We start from the raw sequence: 25,409 nt of genomic DNA on the forward strand, positions 1-25,409 counted from the left end.
TTTTCCCCAGGAGTTCACACTATGGCCTAAGGATAGTCTCATTTTTTTAACATTACCTGTTTTTAACATGACAAATAAAATACATAACAGTGTGCTAAAACAGTGTATAACAGTTTCAGTGGTCATTTTAATCTGTTTTTCACTAAAAGTGTTGCAGTCATTAGTCTACAAATCAGCCCATCAGCCCATGTGATTACTAAGCACTCTAGGGTCCCGAACACACTGCGCTCTATCTTAATTGCACACAAAATGGTGCTTTTTTCAAAGGGAATTTAATGCAAGAGAGTTCTTGTGAATAGTACATGCCTGGTGGCAGTCGTTTTCTCTGTGTAATTAGACTGTTGTCATTGTTTGTGGTCTGTGTGTCAGTGCAAAGGTTAATCCTTTATATAGCTTTCTAAAGTACTCTAAAGCTTTATCTGACTGTGGAAGTACCACATGAGTATACTAACTTGAACCATTACTGTTAAAGCGTATTGTTTGTGAATGGTTTGTTTGCCATTATTTATGAGAATATCTGCCAGTTTGAGCCTGAAATAGGTCCATTTGGGTCACTGTTCTGCCCCAGTAATCAAATGTAAATAAAAGTTGCTTACCCTTGGCTTCCCTAGTTAGACGTGTTATGCATTAACCTTTTTTTCAGCTTTCATTACTGATACAGCTCATAATTATTCATGTTGTGGCAAATTAGGCCTAATCCTGGCAAATAAGCAGTGCTAGCAATTGGAAAGACATTTAACAGATGTGTCCCTACATACAGTACTGCATACATATTACAAAGAGGTTACACTGCTACAGAGAAAAGAGTAGTAACATTTGCATGTGGTGATAGTGTCATAAAATCTGATTTGGGGCTACCTTCTTGCTACCACCAGTGGAAAGTTATAATTATTGTATACTTAAAGCAGGCGATTATAATTTGGAAGGCAGGCTAATTTTTGTTTTAAATACTCATAACTTTTTCAAATGGCTGTATTACTTGAGTTGACCATTAACTTTAAATCCCCAGCATCTGTTCAAATTCATACTGATTATACATTCAGGTGTGCTAGATAAATGTTTGTTCCTTGCGACATGTCGAAGGGAGCTTTGTTCAGTTTGCCTTGGTCATATTGAAGACCATTTCTGTAATACATAGTACATGTAAACAACTAAGGTGTATCAGTAAGTGTTGCACTGGCTTGATGTACCTCATCAAGAGGATTACTGGCCTCAAACATATGCCCTATGCAGCCCAACTGAAGAAACTCCAGCTGTACTTGGTTGTATACCGCTTACTCAGAGGTGATCTCTGCCTGACATACAAGGCCATGTCCAACCCAGAATTGATGGACATGTTCCACCTAAAAAAAAAAAAACAAATCCCCAAGTGCCACACGCTCTAGGGATCTAAACCTCACCACAACGATAAATAGGATGTGCTGGAGGGATAGATTCCTGTCCCAGAGACTCCCCATGCTCTGGAACAGGATTCCAATCTACATTAGGCAGAGCCCCTCACTAACACTCTTCAAGAGAAACCTTGACGAGTGGATGTGAATCAGAAAATTTACCCTGGGGATCACTGCAGTGGCTCTGCTGTACAGAGGCACAGGGAACTAATGGCTCTGCTGGGTGCCGAAAGCCAACAATTCTGGCTAGGCTTATAGATGCCCTCGGGCAGAGAGTCTAGTACTTACCTATGAACTTATGTGAAATAGCACTACTTTATATCTAGACATTGCTTGAAGAACTGTACAGACAGATGCTTTAATTTATTATCCCCGCAGAGTTAACTATAAGAAAGACCTGTGTTGTTTGATATGACAAAATATATTCATTCAGGCATAGTACAGTAGGTGGTTTTGCAATTTAATGAGTAGTTTTAGATATTGAAAGCTGAGGCATGAGCTTATAACAGAAAAACCTACAGCCATTTATAAATATACCAATATGTGAGAAATGCAGTGGAATCAGCTAAATGCAATGGCAAGGAATTATCCCTTTGTAATTGTTGTACAGCATAGAATACTTCTTCCTTGTAATGTAACTGACTACTTGCATGATGACTGAATATGCTGTACTGAAGTCCTGTTTTCATTCCATAGTGAGTCCCTTTCTTTGAGCGGCAGCCAGTGCTGCCAACATTGCTTACAGGCATAGCTAAGAAATGGTTTACTAAATCAGCAGTGGCAAAGCACTGCAGGCGTAGCTACATAAATGAGGCTGATTGTTGATTAACCAGGTGATGCCATGAATCTATGTAGCTGGTGGCTCCGCTTGTCAGAAAAGACTGTACTGACAAGAGTGTCAGTGAATATGTGACATACTAGCAGAATTAGTATATATGTGGGTAGTACACTTAACGCCGTAATATGCAGATTGCAGGACAGCTGTGTAACACATCTGTTGTCAAAGGTAGCTGCTGCTGTGAGTTGCATAAGACAGTGCTGTTTTGTGTGACATGACACTAGGTAATGAGTATAGTACTACAAGAGAAGTAAAAGACTAAAATATCCATGGACAGTCAGCATTTTTTTAAATTTTGCAGTAGTAAATACACAAAGCAGTTAACAACCCTGCTTGTATCTTTGTACATACTGCAGGTGAAGGACAGGTGTACAATGATGTGCTGCTGGTACATTGTGAAAAGTACAGCATTTCAGAGCAGGTGCATCCATCTCTTTATTAAAGGACCATCATATCACACTGTAGGTGTTTTGAGTTGTAACCAGAATATAATGATTAATGCTTTCCATTAAGACAGTATTCATATTCTGATCAAGCAAGGTTTAAATTAAATGGACATGATCTACCCTTAGATTCTTTATTCACCTCAGTTCAAAATATGCATGTAGACAGCTAATCTAAAGAAATGTTTGAGACAACTTGATAATACCAAGTAAGCCTTAAATGTAGCCAGTCTCCCGCAATTATCCTACAAAAACACAAGCATTTTCATCAAGTTTAAAGCTGCACATATATACCATTTTTTCTATGTAGCAGCAACAAAACATTATGTAGCTTATTCATAAAACTGCAAATATATGTATTCTTGATGCATTCTTCATATTTCTTCTTCAAATGTACTGTATCCCAGAAATGTTTATGTTACAGTGGTATGTCTGACAGAGCAGATTGTGTAAACCATCACAGAACTTCCAAAACAGGTGCTGTGAACCCTTTACCTTCTTCTGCTACTGGTTTGCTGTAATCATCTTCCGTGTGAAATGAGAAATGGGCCAAGCATTTACAGATGCTGTGCGAAATGACAACTAACATATAAAAGGACTCGTCAGCTGCCCAAACATATTTACTGAAATGGGACATAGCACAGCTTAATATAAGGCTCTGTTGATAAAGGTTACCACCAAGTGTACACTATCCCCAGGATGCAATAATGCCAACACTGTGTACACCATTCTTTTTTTTTAACTCAAATGATTTTTATTTTGATGAAATAACACTAATTTAATACATTCATAACATCAATAACTATTTACAGTATTTACATTCAGCTTGACAAAAAGGATTCAGATAAAAACATTTGTAGTTAAATGATAAGTTAACATATAAACTGTGATAGGAAGAGTTTGGTTCCATCTGTAGGGTATCAATCAAATTCAAAACTTTCCTCCATGGACTATTAACTAATGGCTTAGGAAAAGTTCTTAACTCTTTAGTTCTTTTCTCCATTAGTTTGCATTTCTTCAGTGATGATAGGAATTCCTCCATTGTGGGTGCTACATTAGAGTTCCATCTTCTAGTTATACATTTTCTGGCTATTGCTAACATTGTCCACAACAAATACAGGTCATCTTTCTTCATATTATTACTATTAACAACAGTCAATAAAACAAATATATCAGTATAGATAGCTTAAAGAAATTTGTTAGTCTCATTCCAATATGGTTTAATACCATTCTGAGTGAACAGACAACACAGGCATGACTCACACCTTCTTCCACCTAATTTTAGTTTTCCTACTGATGTAGCATGGCCGCAGTGGTGCAAAGGTTAGCACTGTCACCTCACAGGAAGAGGTTCTCCAGTTCGATTCTTGGCGGAGTGGTTTCTGTGTGGAGTCTACATGTCATCCCTGCAGTCAAAGGGGTTCTAAAGACATGCAGATAGGTGTGTGTGTATGCATGTGCCTTCTGGGAAGGTGGGCACTCAGATGGCAACTAGACACTATAAAAACTCCACTGCTATTCAGTCTGCGGGTCGATGATATGCTGTAGCCACCCCTAATGGGAGAAGCTGAAAGATATTGCTTTCTTTATTCTTGCAGCTTTAAATATTGACAGGGATTCATAAAGGTTACCACAAAGTGTAGACTACACGTACACTTAGTGTAATCTTCTGACTGACTAGAAAGCACAGAAAATGTGATGAGAATGTTCTTGAATACATATTGTGTACACTCATTATAGGCTTTATTGAATCTGGCCCATTGTCTACACTCATTGTAACCTTTCCGAGTGAATAGACAGCACAAGCATTGTGGTAGGGCTGTTCTTGAATTCAAAAGGGATACCCAAAACGTACAGATTGAGTACACTTTGTGGTAACCTTTATGAATCTGGCCTGAAGTGAAAAAGGTGCTACAAGTTTCTTAAGAATTGCTTTATAAAACTGTAAGAAATCTGTATGTTTACAATGAGTGTCGTTACTTTTGTTTTATTTAGTTACAGCTGCCTAAAATTTTATCCACTGGTATATTGAACCTGCTAATTTGCATTTAGTTCTGTTAATTTTAATTCCCACCCATTTCTTATATAAACTTGTTCCCATCCCGAGTTCATTTTTTTTTATCTAGACACAGATCAAAATGCCTTTGAAATGATGCACTTTAAGTCACCATCCAGGAACTAAGTTACACCCTTCACAGTATCCTATAAGTTGAGGTCTGTTTAAATAAAGCTTTACATATTGCAGCTCAAAGAGAAAATTACTGTGTATACCCTTCTCTTAACAGCTTGAATTTTCCCTTTATAACTGTTTATTATTTTTTTCTGAAGCACATTTTCCTCATTAAAGATTATCCCATTGCCACACATAAAAAACATGACTTAGCTGTAGCACAGCAATATTACTTATGATTTGGCCTCCTAGAGCTCACATCATCTTTTCTTTCACATTTTAAGGTTTTCAGTTCAGTGAAAAACTCATTTCAGTGCCTTACTAGGCTTTTGTTCTTTCTATTCCATTGTGGTCATACACCTACAGAGTATGTGGGGATTCACAGCTGTTTTACTTTTTATTGTCATTTATAGCTGCCTTCCAGCTGTCCCTATGGGACCACAAACATGGTGAACCTTTCAGAATTCGGACATTATTATTTAGTCTAAGTGTAAAAATAAAACTGACCACAGCAACAGTAACAGACTGAATGAAGAGCTTCCTGAGTCATACTTTTTCAAAAAAGTTTAATTTTAGCACTGCTTAGATGAACAAGAAGTAGCTTATTGCAGTATGTGTGTAAAACTTGGGAAATAACACAAACCAGTGAATGGAGCTGGAAGAAAGTCCAGATATTCTCCATAGAGTCTCAAAGCCAGTAGAAATAGTGGGTGCTGCCTTTCTAAGTAACCGCAAAAGTGATATTATATGAGATGTTAGGATATGATTGTATCTTGTTTTGAGGGCACATTGTGCTTTTCTAGGAAAGGTAAAAGCACACAGAAGACAAAATCACATCACTTTGTCTACTCCCATTAGGTCATCTTGGGTTAGAGTAAAGTAAAACAAAAATAACTACTTAGTGCATCAGGGACATTAGTAGAACACAAAACATCAAGATAAGCTAAACATTTTTTTCAGTTTCTGTAAGCAGTGGTCATTTAATATTTCTCGTAAGCACTAAAATACAGCAGAAGCTTTGTACTGCTTCTGTACTCAAAACACACATTCATAAAGCACCATCAAAAGTTTTTTTTCCAGATCAGCCATCAACACATTTCCTTGTATCTTTCCTTTTCACAAAAATTAATAAAAACATGCCAATATTGTTATCCCTTAACCTTATGAAATCATGTTCTCTGCAATAACTATTCATATATTTCATTAACTCTTTATCAATATTTAACATTCTTATTAGTTTCTATTTCCTAAGTATTCACAGATGCTTTTTCTATAGTAAAACATAATCAGGACTTTACCCATACATCTCTTCCCTATGGTTAAATTTACAACTATGCAGACTTCTGTTATGAAATTAGTGGAGTGAGTTATTATCTGTGAGGCATAATATTTAGCATTATGACACATTTATTCTTCAGGTTTTCTCCTGTGGTAACCAAACGAGATAGGTTTTTGCACATTAAATGTTTACAACTTGCCCCTATCCACTGCTTCTCCTGCTGACCACTTAGTGTATTCTGCATATCCACTTATGGGGAATAAGTGGTGAGCAGGGTGGTCCCTCTTCATAGGCATTGACTGCACGACTGAGCAGCACCATACAGTGTACAGTGTGTGGTGCATGCAGGTGACTGCGTAAAAGATGAAATGAACCCATGTATTAAAATGAGGACATAGTGGCATATAAATGTAACAAATAGAAAAAAACATGTTTGAGATTTATTTTATCATGTCCCCATAAATGTGGGTATTCCTGAATCAGTTCATGTGTGGGTACATAATTTACCACTGTTTCCTTTGTTTTAGTTTCATTAATTTTGTATCTTGAAAAGATTTGAAACTGTCTCAAAATGTTCCACAACACTGTAATCTCTTTTTCTGGTTTTGTCAGGTACAAAATAATATCATCTGCAAAATAAAGCCAGCTTTTCTTGACTATCATGCCAATTATAGCCTTGAATTTCTGAGTCCCTTATCTTCTTTGCCAATGGTTCTAAATATAATGTAAATAATAATGGGAAAGAGAACATCCCTGCCAGGTTCTTCTGCTCAAGCAGAAATTATCAGGAGGACCCCACCCACTTTAATTTTCACCTTCGATCCCTCATATATTCTCCTAATCCACCTTAATTTTTTTTCAGGAAATGCAAATGCATCCATTGCCCTGCTCATAAAGTCCCAGCTTACTCTGTCAAATGCTTTTTCTGCATTAAGACCCACCAACAACAATGGTATTTTCTTTCATTCTGCTTCCCTCTGGATCATCAGTGTTCTATTAATGTTGTCAAATGTTTGTCTCCTCTTCACAAAACCACATTGATCCATATCTATCAGTTTTGCCATTATTTTGCCATTATTTTAGCTATTGTACATCAGAACACTTTATAATCATGGCTTAGTATTGAAACAGGGCCTGTATGAAGCTGGATCTTATGGATCGTTACCCTCTTTAGGTATTGCAGCTACCACTGCTTTCTTTTAAGACAGTGGTACTTCTCTATCTCTTAATATACTGTTAAAACCTTTCAGAGCTTTATCATTTTTTTCCTCCTAGCTTCCAAACTTCCACAGGAATACCATCTGTTACTGGGGACTTTCATGTAGAATGGTTGTATATCACAATTTTTATATAATCTTCTCCTATCCTAACTGTTATTAAACTGAGCCTCATCTATCTCTATCCTTGACATATTTAATTCTTCCATAAAGATTTCCATTTGTCTCGTTTCTTGATCTTCATATTTCTTTGCTTTATAGAGACTCTCATAGAATTTCTGAAATATTTCTAATACCTGTACAGAATCTCTTATTACCTTATCTGTTATAGGCTCCCTAAGTTTGGCAACAGCCCTTTCTTTCTGTTGTCTGAGTCATTGTTCTAAACGTTTTTGTGCTCTAGTGTTGTTATCAAAAACAGTTGCTTAACAGCAATCTTTCTAAGCTTGTTCATATTATCAAGGTACTCCCTTATTTTCTGCCTAGCATTCTGCAGTTGATCCTCCTCTTGTTCTGTGAGATTCCTCCTGTTCTGTAGTACTTTAACATTTGTCTGTCCCTCTAAATACTTCTTGTTACTTCTTAACCATAACCCCCTTTCTTTTATTTTTCACCCTATTTTTAACCTCCACCTTACCTTTATTCCACTCCCTAGCTATATTTTCAGAAGCAATTTCTATCCTCTCTAACAGTGCCTGAATAATCTCCATGACCCATTCATTAAATTACTCTTTTTAACAAATAGGTAGGAAAGCATCAATTTTTGATTTTTATTTCATTACTCTGTGTTTTATTTTAGCAATTATTGGCACATGAAACGGTTATTGGGTGGATATCAAGACCTTCAATTAAATGCACATGTTCCTGTGAAATGTAAATGCTGTCTAACCTAGCCCAGTTTTTATATGTTGAGTACTAATATCTAAATTCACTCTGAACTCCTATTACTGAATTCACATCTTCCATGCCAAATATTTCCATAAATTTCTTCAAAAATTTACCCTTCTTTGTTATATTTTCCACTTCTGGGCCCCCAGAGTAATCTTCACTGCTGCAAATCAAATTCCAGTCCCCACCTATAAGTAAAATTCCTTGCTGAAAACTGATTATTTCTCCCAGAATTTTCTTAAGCTCCATTATAGCAGTTTTAGGTGGAATGTAAATACATGCCAGTGTAATCCTCCTTCCTTGCCAGTAGCCACTTAGCACTACAAATCTGCAATTATTAACTTTATCTTCTTTTATCACTATTGGAGCTTTTCTTGCAATTAATATAAGTACACTTTCCTTTGTCCTAGGTATTCCACTGAATAACCATCCTGAAAACCTTTCTTTATCAAACTCACATGCGCAGTCTTTTCTGTGTCCCCTGTAACATAGCTATTTGCACTCTACATTTTTAATATTGTCACTACTCTTTCTTGTTTGTATTTATGTATGAGGCAATTTACATTTAAAGACATTGTATGAAAAAGTTATTATTCCCATCTTTTATGTGTAACACCTTTTTAAATGTCTAGTTCCAGCTTTTGTGTTAGATGCATACACTATTTGGCAGGATGAACTTTTATACAGTTGTTTCTTGTCATATACATATGAGTCTATGCCACATCTTATAAAACTTTTTGTTTTATTTAAAGCCCTTAAACAAAAAAAAAAAACAATGACCCCCCCTAAAACCTATTAACCTAATACTAACACACAAAACTATGTACACCTTTTACCCTCCTAATAGGAACAAAATACCTAACTGATAGCCATACTCACAGACTTGAGTTAACCTAAATGAAAGGTCATCCATGCTAAAACACATGATGCTGCGGGTGCGTCTACTAAATTCTGATTGGTTTTGTCTTATCTTTATAGCTTTCTCAGCTGGGAAAGCCCCTGAATGTTTTTAAAGAACATTATCTGCTTTGGAAAAAAACCCTGAATGCCTTCAGAGAACATGATCTCCTAGACAGCTTCTCTTTTTCCCCCTCAGCCAGCCACTCTCCACCAGACTGTAGCCAGTTTCTCTTTATCAGATTGTTTCCATGGACACATGAAGACAGGCTGCAGAATTGTTACTGAGCATACTTGTATTTGCTAGAAAAAAGCCTTATAATGTTTAGTGCTCTTTTTTCATTTACTTGCTCTCTTTTAAAACTTGTTACTAAATCAATCTAAGGTCTTTAATCCAGTCATTTCTCCATGCAAGAATGAGAAAAAACACATTATTTTTATCACACTTTTTAAACATGATTTTTTTATATACATTGCAGTGCCCACATTTCTTAAAACTGAACAGGAAGAGAGAGAAGAAGGGAGAAAGAAATTAAAAAATAACAGCAGTACCTCTTTACAATCCCCATTACATTTGAAAATAATGGAAAAAAAATTTACATTACTTTATAGCATGCAAAGAAAACCTCATGCCACAAAATTTGGTACTATTTAAGAAAAAATCTTTACTTACAGTTAACTTTTTCCCTCCTCTTCCCCTCCCCACTTTTCTGAACATTAATGACATGAAGTAGGGTATATGCTTTAGGGTCCCCCACAAGTCCAACAAATTCTGAAAAAGTCCAATATTTTCAAATTTTCTTGCTCTGTCATATTTTACAAATATAATTATCGCATTGTAATTCCATATTAAGTTACTGGTTTTATTACTGTTCATCTCCACAATCCTGTCTCTGCTTCATTTCCAACGTACTCTCAATTCTTGTAGTCAACTCTCATGCCCCTTCCTTCTCTTCAACATTTTCCATTTAAAATTTTGAAAAGTTTCACAGGTACAGTCCCTCTGTGGTCTTTATTACCAGAAGAACAAGAAGCAGAATCCCATTCTGTTTCACAGCTTACTTTTTGTTTCACAAACTTTTGTATTTCCTCTTTAGCATGTACTTCATCAAAAAATTATTTTGTCCCTCCAGGAAAGAATACTTTGAAAACAGCTGGGTACATCAGTTTGAATCTCACACTTGCATCTCGACATTCCCTGAGTAGTGGAATACATTTGCACCTCTTCTGTCTGGTGTACCATGAGTAACCATTCTCCACAAATACTCTGCTGTCTCCCACTTTTAGTATTTTGCCCTTCTGCAACAATTTTGTCAAAATCAAGTCCTTCTACTGGTAGGATTGCATCTTTACTATTAAAGGTCTAGGCTGCTTTGATATAGTCAGGTTTGTAATAAGGCTGCTGAGGTACTGTGTACAGGTCTAAATCTATGCTGAGTGTGGGAAAGTAGGTTGTGTGTAAGATGGTGGAGAAGTTGTAGGTGCACACATTTTTCTTGAATCTTACAAAGGGGGGACAAGATTGTAATAGGATGAAAGTTTGTGGTGCCAGTGGAGTTGCCTCTCTTAAGTAAAGGGATAATGTGTGATCTTTTCCATAGGTTAGGGACATGTGATTCAGCTATGGATCTGTTAATTAAGATGCTAACAGGGAATGGTATTGCCTCTGCGAGAAGCTTTAGGTATTCTTGTAGGAGATTGTCTACTGAGGCTGAGTAAGGTTTCAGTTTTTGCAGTAGTTCTCTTATTTGAGGTAAAGGGATGGGCTGAATATTAGGATGGGGAATGGTCTGGGTTTTGGTTATGAGTGAGGGGTTGGTTTTGTGTGTGTGTGTGGTGTGTGGAGGTTAGTATTGGAGGGATTAGTAGAAGAAGTGATTTGGGATGGATGAGTTGGGTTTACTTTTAGGATGGATATGGACTCAAGTATGTGTTGAATTTGGTGGCTGTTTGAAGAGGTGGTATATTGGAGGGTATGAACTGGGATTATTTTTATTTCCTGGGTTGAATAGTGATGTTACAGAGGGACAGGATTTGTTATGGTTGTTTTTGTGGTTATCTCAAATGTAGGAATAGTATGTTTTTTGTTCAATGTTTGTCTGATTCTGGAGTTATCTTTATAACTGAAGATTTATGTCATTTTTATTCTTTAGCCAAGCAGTCCGTGCTTTGTCCCTGTCTTTCATTGTTTTTGTGGTTATCTCAAATGTAGGAATAGTATGTTTTTTGTTCAATGTTTGTCTGATTCTGGAGTTATCTTTATAACTGAAGATTTATGTCATTTTTATTCTTTAGCCAAGCAGTCCGTGCTTTGTCCCTGTCTTTCATTAGAATTTTACATGATTTGGTGAGCCATGGGACATTATTTTTTATTCTTTTTATTCGTTGAGGGTCTAGGGAGTTGAGTGCTTAGGAAGGTGCTGTTGAAATGTTAAACTGCATCATTAAGGAGAAATCTTTTTAGAGTGGACCGGTCTATAGCTTTTAGAGATTCATTAAATACATCTTTGCTGAATTTTTGTAGGTTGTGTATAGTTTTGAACTTGTGTTGCTTTGTGAGTTGCGTGATAGTCCTGTGAGTATAGGCTGGTGGGTGGTGACTTAAGCAGCAGGGGAGTCTGTCAGAGGATGTAAAGTTAGAAGGGTTCGAGACTAGTTTCCAGTCCGGGGTGGAGTGTTTGATGTCATTATTGCTATATCTGGTAGGAGTATTTATAAATTGAGTAAAGCCACAGATGTTTATACTGTTTGTTGGGTGGTGTGAGGTTAGTGTCTGCTAGTCATTTTTAACATCCCCTAAGTTAATGGTTTTGTTCGGTGTTGTTTCAGATCTCCAAGCTAGAATATTTTCTAGAATGGAGATGTTCTGCCTAGGAATGATGTATAGAACAACTATGCAGATGTTCTTAGAGAAGTTAAAGTTTTAGAAATGTTGTAATGATTTCGACTGTGCAGAATTGTGGTATAGTATTTGAGTATGGGGAAACTATCAAGTTGTTCAGGAAAATTATGGCTATTCCAGCACCTTTTTATGTGCTCTGTAATGCTGTAACCAGGGGGAGGAATTTCAGTATCTTTTATTTCTGGATTTAGCCAAGTTTCTGTAATAGCAAGGATGTCTGAGTTAATGTATTAACCAGGCATTAAAGATTGTCCGATTATTGCAAGTGCTCCTGATGCTAAGAGTGATTTGTTTTAGTTTTTTTGTCTCTGTAGTAGGAATGGGACCTGGGGTGGAGTGAATGTCCCCACACAAGTTTAAGGCTGTGAAAGAACATCTAGTTGTTTTAAGAGATTTAAGTAATTTGGGTATTTGTATTAGTTTAACTTGTAGTGGTTAGTATTGATGACTTTAGGGTGGGATTAGAAGATCATCAGTATAGAAATCAGTGTTGGCATTATTTAGGAGAAGCTTGTGGTGGAGGAATTGAGTGGTGATGAGGTAATAGCCGAGGTATGCTTTTGTAGTTGTGTTGGTAGTGGAGGAGTTAGGGTAGAAAAGAGAAGAAGGAAGAGAAATGAGAGGCATGAGTAAAACAGCATGATTGGTGAAGAGTGAGGTAGCTTAAATGGAAGTAAAGGGGGAATTAGGGCTGTTGGAAGTGAAGCAGTTATAGGGGATAGAGTATAAGTGAAAATACTGTGGAATAGTAGTGTAGAAAAAGGGGTATGGGGCTAGGGTAATATGGATGAGGTGTGGGAGGGGGATGTTGTGTAGTAGACTGATTGGAGTATAGTTAGAACTGGTGGAAGTTTGCAGGAGGTAGATCTAAAGGAAGTATAATTTTATAAAAGAAGAATGGTAGGGTGTCCTAGTATCGTCTCTGGAATGTAAGGAATGGGGGGGGGGGTATTAAAGGCTAGAGTATAATGATGTAGCCAGAATAAGAAAAGTGAGGGTATTTAGGAAAGTAAGTGGATACAATGTGGAATAGATGTGTACTGTTCGGGACTGTGTGATTATAAATGGATATAATACAAAACAGTATGGGAGGGAGAAAGGTAGTTGGGAATGGGGCTAAAAATTAAAAAGATATGGAAGTAGAAAACAAGAAACAGACGTGTATGTATGGAAATAGTAAGGGGATTTGGGGAGGGATTTGGAAAGAGTCACAAGTGAAATGTGTATGTAGGAAGTATAATATTAGCATAAGAGGGGTGGGTGGGGGAATTCGGGGTAGGGGAGCGAAGCAGAGCATAGCAGGGCCCCTGCCCTCAGGTCAATTTATAACTGAGAGCAATCACTTTATTGCCAAAACAGTATCATTGAATATTTATGCTTTCCAAGACCTATTAGCCAAACTCTAAAACTTTATACCCTGCATTATGTATCCTGTGGGGTTGTTAGATACCTCCTAATAAATATCTGTGAATTGCTATAATTTTCTGGAATGCACTGAGCCCTTTCTGACCACATCCTGCATGCCAGCCTTGTCATGGTCATTATGTGCCCAAGCCTGATGTATGAGAGTTGCTCTGAGCTGTGCTAAGATGAGTAACATGACAACCACATACTACCTGCTGTAGCTCCATTCTAGAATGCCCATTAATATATCAGAATTTAGCAGGGTTTACATCCCTGCAGTGATGGTGACTGCAAATAATTGTATAATTGGGTATTACCAAGTTGCACATTGGAACCTTTCCAGGCAGTCATTTCTGTGATGTGCAGCAAATGTCTATGAGCAGTAGCCAACGTCTTTGTAGCACATGGAGCATATTAATTACATCATGAAACAGGTAAAAAAGATGAGCTTACTATTACATTTTCTTTTGCCTGGGATGTGCACCTTTCAGAGCTCTTCTGTTGTAGTCTCACTGTACAGCACACAAAGCTGCCATCACAGAAGAGTTTGAAAACTTTAAAAACTATAATACGGCATCTGCTACACACAAGAGTGTGCTAAAGTGAAGTGACTAGCATGTTTCAAAGCTATTGGTTGATCAAAGGTACACTTCTAGCCTCTTTTGATGTGGCAGTGTGGTATTTTGCAGATATTACAGCTTAGAACCATTTTACACACCTTTACTTTTTTTTCTCTATAACTGGTAGTACACTGAGAAAACTAAAGCTCAATGTACTACAAAGAATTGTTATCCGATTTGTCTGATCATTGCCAAAAATTTTTGTGTTCTCGAAGTGGATGTTAAGATTCACAAGCTTCTTTTCACTCTACTCTTGAGGTGAATTTCTTGACATCTTTCTCAAACATATAACATGTTAGTTATGACTGAAAGCCCATTCTTTTGTAGTTAACAGTGCCAAAGAACTGATTTATACTTGTTTAGAACTTTTCACAATTTGTCTGAGGAATACTTGAACACCAAAGTAAATGACGTTTTGTCAATACAAAGTAAGAATCACCATTTATGTAATCTATTTTTCTTTGCTCATTTTTAGTTTCCAACTGCTGCCACTGACATTAGGCTTCTGAAAAACCTAGACTCAGTAATCGTGTCTCTGCAACTCCCACATCTTGTCGGCTCACCAAGTATGACCCACACTAAGGGGTCCCCATACCAAGGGAGTCTTGGATGTGGAGAGCAAGAATTCCACACACATATTGTTAGTAGTTGAAGCCATACAGGTGTTGCAGAGTGAGACAGACCAGGTGAGACATCATGACACTGGTGCTTCTTTCTTTTCACCCTTTCCTGTCCTGGTGTGCTGACACATTATACTTTGCTAGGGTGGGTGGGCAGCTAGTTATGGACTAAGGACCAACCTGCAAGAGAGCCATTGAGCAATCACCTGCCCAACCCTCCCACATACCTGACCTGGTAATCCCACTGAGCTCCAGCCAGCTTGTACCATTCCCCAAGATAGGCATACCCATCCTCACTGGCTGTCGTCTAGTCATAAACCTGCTAATCAAACTCAGATCACCTAGCCTGTAGTCAGAGTGCTATCCCTCTATTGCAGTGTCTAATAATTAAACCTTTCTTAAACTTGAATTAAAAAAAAAAGTATAATATCTTATAAAATTGTGTCTGTACTTTACATGTAAAAGAGGCTTATATAAGCTGTAGCCATGCAGCCTTCCACCTAACCCAAATATCATTCACTTCGGGGACCTAATTCAAAGCATTGCTTATATTAAGAGCTGGATTTGTTGCCAGTTTCTTTTTTTAATTTATTTTTGTCTTACCATTTCTGGGTCCTTGTGGTTTTACTTTAACGGACCCTCAAGGGTCCATCTACCATGGATGTTGGCTTGGATGTCCTTCATGAAAGCTGTCTCTTCAGAATATTTCCTCAAATCTCTAGCTCATGCATTCTGCTCATTCCTAGCCTCCAGTGATGTGCACAGTGCTGCTATTACCATACTCATTAGTAAAAAGAGTCCAGGGTCAAGCTTGCCACTACATTCTTGCTGCTTATGCCATTTGGAACCTTTTATGAAAGTTCACAGAAGGTTGGTGGGGAAAATCCATAGGCATAGGCCTTTGGTCATCTGAATACCAACATGGACTTGACTGCAGGTGCTTATACTGCCTGAGGATGGGAATACAACATGCAGAATTATTTGGCGCAGCAGACCTTCAACTAGACTAGTTGTTTCAGATGTAGCTAGAAATTAGGAGCCGTTTTTAATGCCAACAAGGGGAGCCAGTACATGTATTAGCAAGCGGAGCCACCCTGTGATGTCTAACAGTGGTCAGAAAGGATGAATTTATTAAGTCAGGAATCTAGGCATTTGGCCAAAACCTCTGTTGAATAAATCTGACATTTTGTTAGCCTTCAGCCCTTTGCAGGCTGTGTACAGCTCCTTGCATATTGAAGGATCACACTCATGTGAAGCATCAACTTACAGCTGCAAGAGGTTCAGAAGAGATGCCCTGACTGCTCTTTGAAATGAGACCCTGATTATACCACAGTACCTCTCTTCCCAGTGGTAGCATGCATCTGGCCAGCCAGCTCAGTCAGATTGGACTTCCAAGTCCCAAAGTAAAGGCTTTATGGTGGAATTTCAGCTTAGACAGGTAGAGATTCACCAGTAAGAATAGTATAGGTCATTGTCTGGCATGAGGAAGATGCTTGCTTCCCTCCTCTGAGCCTTTTCGGACAAGAGAGTTGCAAAGGATTGAGGTCTTTGTCTCCAAGAAAAACACAAATAACATTCCTCCTGCTACCATTATCTCATCCTTGATTACCCTTCCTTTGAAGAAGTCCTCAGACTTAATGTTCTCCTACCATCTTTCTTCCTTTTCCCCTGGAAGAATATTATTAATCATATTGGAAAGAAAGACCTAAAGCCTTCAGTCATCCACTTCTGTAGGCTGAACTGAATGATGCCATTTTTGCAGTTTGAAAGCACCTACAATCTGTTCTTTCAGCTCCTCAAAAACATATATGCCTTTTGTAAGCCCTGGACTACGTAGCATATCATATTATGTTTGCATCCCAAGACAGATTCTTACATAATTACTTTGATTCAGCATAGGGCTCAGAGAACCTAACACCTTCATACACTCTTAGAGGATAAGGAGTTCTTTGGACTGGTTTGGCTAGAAGTTGTTATCCAGTTTAGGTCTTAGGACTCATTTGTTTCACATGTCCCTTTAGATCAGGTGACATAAAACCTGTCAGAACTCTCTAAATCTGTGGTCAGGCAGCCCAAAACAATTAATCAGGTAAAATACTTAACTACTGAGGTTATAAGGACAATTAGACAAAAGCTTCTAAGTCCCACACTGTAATATGCCATCTGCATTGTAATCCTACAGTCCTCCTGCAGCATATATATATATACACGTCCTCCAGGCAAACCTTGACAAGATTTCTCAGTTCCTATCCCTCTGCTGTCACAGACAACACTATTGCCATTTGCTGAGCACATCAAGAGTAACTGTGCTGCTGTTAGCATCCTTCATTATCACTTCACCTTTAACTGTTGACTTCCATAACCAGTTACACACCAGTATACACACCTGGCATGAAAGGGACCAAACTCTGGTCTTACATTAGAAGAAAAAGCCTTTTCAAAACCAGCTTTACTTACCCGGAATGGTCTTCCATCAGAAGTCAGAAATTTCAAACTAAGCTTATATAACACCCCTTTGAATCATGTAAGTCCAACAAGTTCAACTGCTTTAGAGAAAATAGTTCAATGCCTTTTATCCAACATTGTTTTTTGTAGCTGTGGCATAAAATGGTTAACAAAATGGGAGCAGGACACCTGCTCATGACCTGATCAGCAAAAGCCAGCTGATAGGTCATGGTATACCTATTTGTTATGTACTGCAGGTGATTGCAAATCCTGATCACTGAGGAGAACTGTTTTGCCATTTAATTACAAAGCTAGAGTTTGTGCAAGCATGGGCAAGGAGAAGCGGGTGATATTGCATGCTATCAGAGGTTTTCCTTTCTTTCTGTTTTCATATATTGGAGTTAGTATAAATACGTAACCGAGAAAGAGTAGTTTTGGGCTTCCTTCCATGCAAAAAAATTGTGTACATTTTGCTTTGTATGATTGCAGGTAATTTTGTAGTTACCCGATGAATGGCTTCTTTGGTGTGTGTGGTTGTTTCTGATGATTTGATCATTGTGATTTGCAGTATGTAATCTTCAGTGGGTGAATTGCAGTGAACTGGCTGCACACTACTTGTGCTATGAAGACTTTTCCTGTGACCCCGTAAGGCTTTGATCATTTAAACAGTATGTTATAAATCCAGCATAATCTGTATTCTCAACATTTTTTAAATTCATCAGCTTTAAATTTGTGTATTACACAATGCAGTACTTGACCTTATATATATATATATATATATATATATATATATATCTGTTAAATAAACCCCATGTATTAATGAAAGAATTTTGTTAACATTTTGCGACTTTCAACCAAGTGGAAAATGTATGATGCCTTTTGTTTGTTTAATCTGACTTCTAGATCTGTAATATAGATCCAGAGATAATAGTTGTGGGTGCCTGTTGATTTTCGGGGAACAATAAGTGCAGTCCTTGAAAGTCTGAGTTTGTATTATTTCAAAATTTTCTTCCTGTTCGTGATCTCAGTTAGTATGTATAGCAGTGTTGAAGCATAGACCCTGTTATCCGGCATTCAAGGAACAATTGTGCTATTTTCTGCAGTTGCTCTTTAATTTTTGCAATATAAGTTTTCTGCTTTGCGCTTACGATTTAAATATTTTAAGTGCATTTTATGCCAGTTTTTAGCTTTCCATTCTTGTAAGTATGGCATTTATACACTGTTCATTATGTTTGCTAATGTTTATTATGTTTTTAGATATTTTATTTTAAGTGAGGCATGTTATGTTAGTCAAATTCCTCATTTCTTCTGACTGTATTTTTGTCCATTGTGTTTGCAATGCTTTTACTGTATTTTTGTCTTATGGCATGGATTGTTGCTAAAAAGGTTCCACAGACCAGTCTATTTACCCAATTAAGCAAGCAATAATGCCCGACAGGGCGTATGTTAATGTGTAATTAAAACCCACGGTGGAGGGCCTCTACATCCCTGGAAGAGCGTTAATTACACATTTACACACACGTCGGGCATTATTGCACTTAGAGAATGGGCTCGTTGTAAAATTGTGTTTTAGTTATATGAATTTTTTATTACTATATATTTTTTAGTATGCTTTTCATGTAAAATAGTTCCTCCACCTAATGTTTCAAACTTGCTGTAGTATATGTAAATGATGTTGTAGGAAGCATTTTACAACCAAACTGTAATATTTAAAAAATAACCAGGTTATTTACTTTATTTATGGTCCCTTATTCTTAAATCGTTTGGTTGACAGTCACTAGAGATTACTAAATAATGACATTCATTTGAGCTTCAGACTTTTTTCCTTCAGAAAATTCATGCTAACTTAAACCCTTTACTTTAGCAGCTTTGTAATTTTATAAAAGTAATAATTAAGTTTCTGTTTTGCGGCCTCTGTTTCCCCCTTTAGTTTAGGCTTTATCCAGATTTCTTCATCTGAAAGGTGCAGAGGGTTGTAAACCTCTTTACTGCTGCTGCTGACAGTAATCTCACACACACACACACACGCGCACACACACACACACACACACACACACACACACACACATACACACCTCTGTTTCAGAAAAAAATGCAAGCTAACAAAATCACTGATATTCTAGTGACTTTCTAAGTTTATAAGAGCAATATTTAAAATCCGCCCCTATCATACCTCTCAACCTGGAAACATCAAAAATCTGGACAAGGCCCGTGAAAAATAGGTACAAATCTGCACACTGATTAACATAAAATTTGCATACATAATTAAACAACCCCGCCCACACCAATGGAATTGTAGGATACCAACTTTAAAATGCAAACTGAAGAACGGAACCAAAATATAGCACCAGAGTCCCCCTGCAGCCATTCCAATGTCCCATTACCTGGCTATTTCACCCCATTTACCATAAACACTAATGTGTGCATACTGCTTTACTTCTGCAATGATTATTTGGATTTTTACATTTTATAGCACAATACGTAAACAATAATAGATATCTGCTAAAAAGCAATACTGTCTAACAATGAAAATAGACTTGGTAGGCATTAAAACTTATCTGCCCATGAAACTCACATTCATTGAAACAGCATTGAAACCCACATCAAATCCAAAGAAAATGCATCTGGCCAGTGGTGGATAAAGATTACCTTTCAGCTGTTTTCAAATCAGTTGCCCCTTGCACACAAAACAAGAAACATACATGCATTCTTTGATACACCTTCCTGACTTTATTACATTATATTCCTTGTATAATACATTTAGATTTATTGTTTAAACATTTTTTTCCAGTAGGCAATGAAACAGAAATGCATGAACCAATGACAAAACTGCCCTATTCAGAGCATTTCCATGATAACAGTCTACTTCCACACACAACTGCATTTTAAATTTGTTTGAACATTTTTCCAGTAGGCAATGAAACAAAATGCATGCACCAATAATGGCAAAACTGCCATATTCAGAACATCTCCATGATAACAGTCTACTTCCACACACAATTGCATTTTAAATTTGTTTGAACATTTTTATATTTTCTACTTCTACACAATATATATATATATATATATTTTTTTTTTTCAAATCTGCACTTGCACAAACACAAAAGAGACAGAAATCTCCCAGAACACAGATCACTGCCAGCATGTGTACAGAAACTTCACCAACAGTGTTTACTAATAGCAGGCAGCCATTGCTATTTTGACTAAAGGCACCTAATACTTGCCAGTTATGCACTTAATCTATAGAGATGTCAATCATGCCATAGGTCATGTGTAACACAGAGCACACTGATGCAGCACCATCTGTAGCTGAAGACACAAATATATTCTGTAGCAATTCAGCGTTTTGAATGCATTCTTTTACTGCTTGAAATATATCACATCATTTTGTAATCCCCTTTTATTGCTATCAAGTCTAGCAATTCATCAGCTGTGTCCTACAGGCAGCCAACTCCATTGAATACTATACACAGTGTAGTGTCTGATAACCATACCACATCTAAAATAAACGTCAGTGCTTTGAAGGATTCAAGTGGCCATCCTCTTTTCCCATCAAGTCTTAAACTGCACAAAACACCAACAAATCAATTCCAAAGATTCACTAAGTTTTCAACTATCTTGAAAAATATGCACACTCTCCTAATAATGATCAGCTTTTAATTCTGCGTATGGCAGTTTTACGGCATTCTACTTCAATGATAAAAATCAGGATATTCTTACCATGTACAGTACACATTATGATGAACACAACCCAATGCACGAATCACTGATGTTTTGCAAAAAGAGACAGCATATAATAGCAATATCCAGAATGGTTTCTTCAACAGCTAACGCACGTGCATTTCATGTCTACAATTTAGCAAAGTCATAAAATATGCATTAATAGCTGTATGTGAAGGACATCTATGTGTAAACACATACACACACACACGCGCACACACACCCTTTGTTCCTTACCTAATCCAAAGTTATTTCCAAAACATCAACGGATTTAACTTACAGCAGAAGATCCATTAAGCCGCTATATGGCAGTAGCATCAAAGCAAAGCCCTTCTCTCCGCTCGGCAGCAGCACCAAAGTTATTTTGGCTAGGCTAAAGCAAAGCCAGCAGCAATTCTTCCCTTGGCAGCAACAGTTAATTTAAATCAAAACACTTCCCGCCTGCTTCTCTCGGCTCAGCGACAGCAACAGTTAGTCAAAAAACTTCCATGCCTGCTTCTTTCAGCAGCTACTGCTCACAGCCAGCCGGAAATGATGACGTGAGCTCCTTGAGCTCAGTTCCGACTGGCTGGTAGTGCTGACGGAACTGACGTCATCGCTCACGTGTTGACGTCAGCTCCGACAGCGCAAAAATGTAAAAAATAAAAAAACGAAAGCAAAGAAATCGGAAATGAAGGGGTGCCACTCGGGAATCGTGGCACCCCTTCATTTGGACCCTAAAACTCGGTAAAACCCGAGTAATTCGGGACAGTTGGGAGGTCTGGCCCCTATTTTGAGCCTTTTGTTTCCCCATTATTTGTGGCTGTGTCCAGATTTCTTGTGCCAAGAGTTAATGGTCGAGAGGTATGCAAAGATCTTGGGTGATGCTGCCAAGGATTGCTCTTGCTCTTCACTTTCGCTCTCTCTCTCTGTTTCACACATACACAGTCTCTCTCTCTTCTGCTTTCATGCACACATTCACTCAGACATGCAGACAGCAACATAAACACACGTGATCATCTCTCTCTCTCTTACTTTCATACACACACACTCTCTCTCACTCACTCACTCTCTCTCTCACACACACACACACACACACACACACACACACACACACACACACACACACACACTTATTTTATACTCGTTAAACAGCCGAAGCACTGCTTAACCAGTGTAAAACAGTAGCTTAACTGATCTCTCTCACACTCGCACACAAATACACTTTCACACACATTTTTTTTTTTTTTTTTACTTTTATTTTATTTTACACTCACTAAAGAGCAGAAACCCTGCTTAGTGAGCATAAAATAATGGCGACCATTCTGTTTTATCAGCCCAGGCTCCATGCAGCAGACATTTTTCAGTGGGCATTACTTGTATATTAATTACGGTTACCACCCATCCCGTTGTCAGCAGGACACTCACTGGTTGAGCCTTCACATCCCGTTGCCCGCACTGTCAAGCAGTGGGACTTTAAAAGTCCCATTTTCCAGTGCATGCTGAATTACCGTGGAAAAGCCGAAAATACTTCAGGTTTTTCCATGGCAATGCAGTGACGTCACCAACCTGGACCTGCAGTTAGTGGTATTCCCTGTTAGGTCTGGGTGGTGTAAATCATGCAGCAATTGGCTGCAAGGATTGAAGGGGCGTGGATTCGACTCGGAAGAGCCCTAGAAGGGTCACAACCATAGAGTGGTTTTGTATTACCACTTCTACACCTGCTATAATTTAAGGACTGAGATTTGCCAGCCAACCAGCAAGAAAGGAAGCCAGCCAGCCAGCCACTCCAGCAGGTAGGAAGCCTGATAGCCAGTCCAGCAGGCAGGGAGCCAGTCATCCAGCCAGCCATTCCAGCAGGAAGGGAGCCAGCTAGCCCAGCGAAGACTGTGATACTGGTGAGTACATAGTATAGTATTTTCTGGCTCTAGTTATTTAAAATGGGAATATTGTGCTTTATTTAGGTTTTTAATGTTTAGAGGTAAATGGGGGTGAAGTATGCAGTATTTAAATCTGTGCAGTGGTAATTTTGAGATTACCAAGTAGCAGTTTAAAATGGGAATATTGTGCTTTATTTAAATTTAAGTTTTTAATGTTTAGAGGTAGATATGGGTGTAGTATGCAGTATTTACTTCTGTGCGGTGGTTATTTTGATATTTTCGAATAGTAGTTTTTAAAGGAGTTAAAACCTGTCTATGTGTGTATATGTAATTATAATTGTTGTGGTTGTTGGGGTATGTTTTGGAAGAGTTACTTTTTAAAGGCTGAACCTTGTGTATAGAAGTTTTGTTTATTTTTGGTGGGGGGCAGTCTTAAATATAAATGTAGTGTGATGTATTTCTATTGTCGTAACTTTTTCAGGGTACTTTCTGTTTACAGATAGAAAATGTTTGAGTATAGTTTGCACTTTCTTGTATAGAAATGTGTGCAATAAATGCTGTTTTCAGGAAGTTAGGCTATATTGTTTGGTTAATTTTTCCTGTTAGTTCTTCCAAGTCAATGTGCATGTGGTACAAGTCTACCTTTTGAGGGAGAATGTTAATAGATAACGTAGTGCATTTATTATTCTAGTAGGTACATGTTGCCAACTTGCCGAAGCTGTGTCAAGATCGTTTTCATTTATAGTTGTAAATGTGTGCATTTTATTTTTTTATGCTGTCTTTAATAAGGTTAAAATGTCCTGCTTTGCTTGTAATGTGAATGTGTGTGCTGCTTTTACTTGGGCCTGTTTACTGCATTGTTGTGCTGGGTAAATTACTCTTTTTTTGAGGTAAAAGGGGTCCATGGGGTCTGCCGTGCATTATAGTTCATTTTAGCTGCTCTTGCAAGAAGTATTTTTAAAAGATAAAATGCTTACTTTTTTTTTTTTTTTTTGTGGATGCATGCTCAGAAGTTAATGCAGTGCATTTTGGGATTGTGCAAAAACATGTCGTTTCAGGATAGTTTACTTTTATAAACAGAAAAGTTTATGTATTGTTTTTAGTGATGTCTTCAATAAGTTTACAATGTACTGCTTTCATTATAATCCAATTACGGCCAGTACTGCTGTTGGGCTTGTTCGTCAATTGATCATTGTGCTGTGTAAATCAGTGATATATATTTATTTCTTTTCTTAACTGCTCTGGTCAAAAGCTAAATAAGGTCTATTGTGTCAGCTGTGCATTCTCATTCATTTTAGAGTGTTTTTTGATACAGTGAAAATGTGTTTAACTTTATTGTCTTGAGGCGTGGGGGCATGTTCAGCTGAAAAATAATGCATTTCGTTTTCTATAAGCTGTGTTAACGTCAGAGTTTTCAATGGCCAAAATGCCCCCTACATTACCTCATTTACTATTTTACCTTTTTCAAATGGTTTGTAATGTTAATTCTTTTCTGCTCCATTCCTCAGGTCTTTCATATGCCAATGTTTTTTCAAACCAGTTCTTTCATATGCCAATGTTTTTTCAAACCGGTGTTTTGATATGCAATTGTTTTTTCAGCCAGTTCTTTCATATGCCAAGGTTTTTCAAGCCAGTTCTTTCAGATGACAATGTTTTTCAAGCCAGTTCTTTCGAGTGCCAATGTTTTTCAAGCCAGTACTTTACGTTGCAGTGTTGTACCCTTAACTGTAATACTGCATCTCCTTAACACCTCTGGGCATTCCCCATGTCCCACTTCGACCTTGGTAAAAGGTGGCAACCCTAATATTAATACCCTACTGGAGAACAGTCGTATTCCAATCACAATACTGATGTATAGAAAGCCCATTCTCTAACAAATAAAAGCTTTCTGAATGCTTCTGACTCGGTCGTGTACTTCAGAACAATTGCACTCTTCCTTTCCACCACTGGAGTTTTCTGTGAAAACATCAGTGCTACAGGCTTGCACAAGTTGCCTTTCTCTACTGTTTTCTGAATTATTCTGTTTGCCTGTATGATGTCCTTCAAGGATGCATCTGCAGTCCTTACAAATGGGTTGTCCTGTAATCCTGACTGCAGATGCATTCCTATCGGACATCTACATTTATGGTAGGTACAAAACTGTACTTTCTGTTATTCTGTTTGCCTGTATTCTTTGTTGTGGTCACTGATGAGACAGAAGTCTTGTGACCCCTAGGTGCTGTAGGATCACTAACTGAACCATCTTCTGTACAAAGTAAAGATTTTTCAGATGATTACAAAAAGTCAAGAGATTAATGAGGAAGAACAGACATACTAAAGATTTGGATCTTCAAAGCATTAGCTAAGGGGTTCTTTCAATTTTTTTTTTTTAAATGATGACCATGTATGTTTTTATTTATTGGTGGATGATGGCTTTTTGATATATGGCTATGTGTGGTGGAAACAGTACATGCATATTTTAACAGTTACTCCAAAGAGAGACATTAGATTCACTGAATGTGTCAAAGCATGATTAAGATTTGGTTGAGCTAAAAGAAGTGCATAATGTTGACGTTGTACATGATGAGTGCTGTGTGTAAACTTCTATGGATAGTTTACCTGAGAAGTACGGTGTGCAATCGTGAGAAGTGAGTCGTTGCTTTTAGCAGAGGCCAATATGAAATAAAGTTAACTGAGATGGTGAAAAATTTTATTTTACAATAATGATTAGCTGATA

Source organism: Protopterus annectens, chromosome 1.part1 (assembly GCF_019279795.1).
Source record: "Protopterus annectens isolate FY-2018-M chromosome 1.part1, PAN1.0, whole genome shotgun sequence".
NCBI classification, from domain to species: Eukaryota; Metazoa; Chordata; order Ceratodontiformes; family Protopteridae; genus Protopterus; species Protopterus annectens.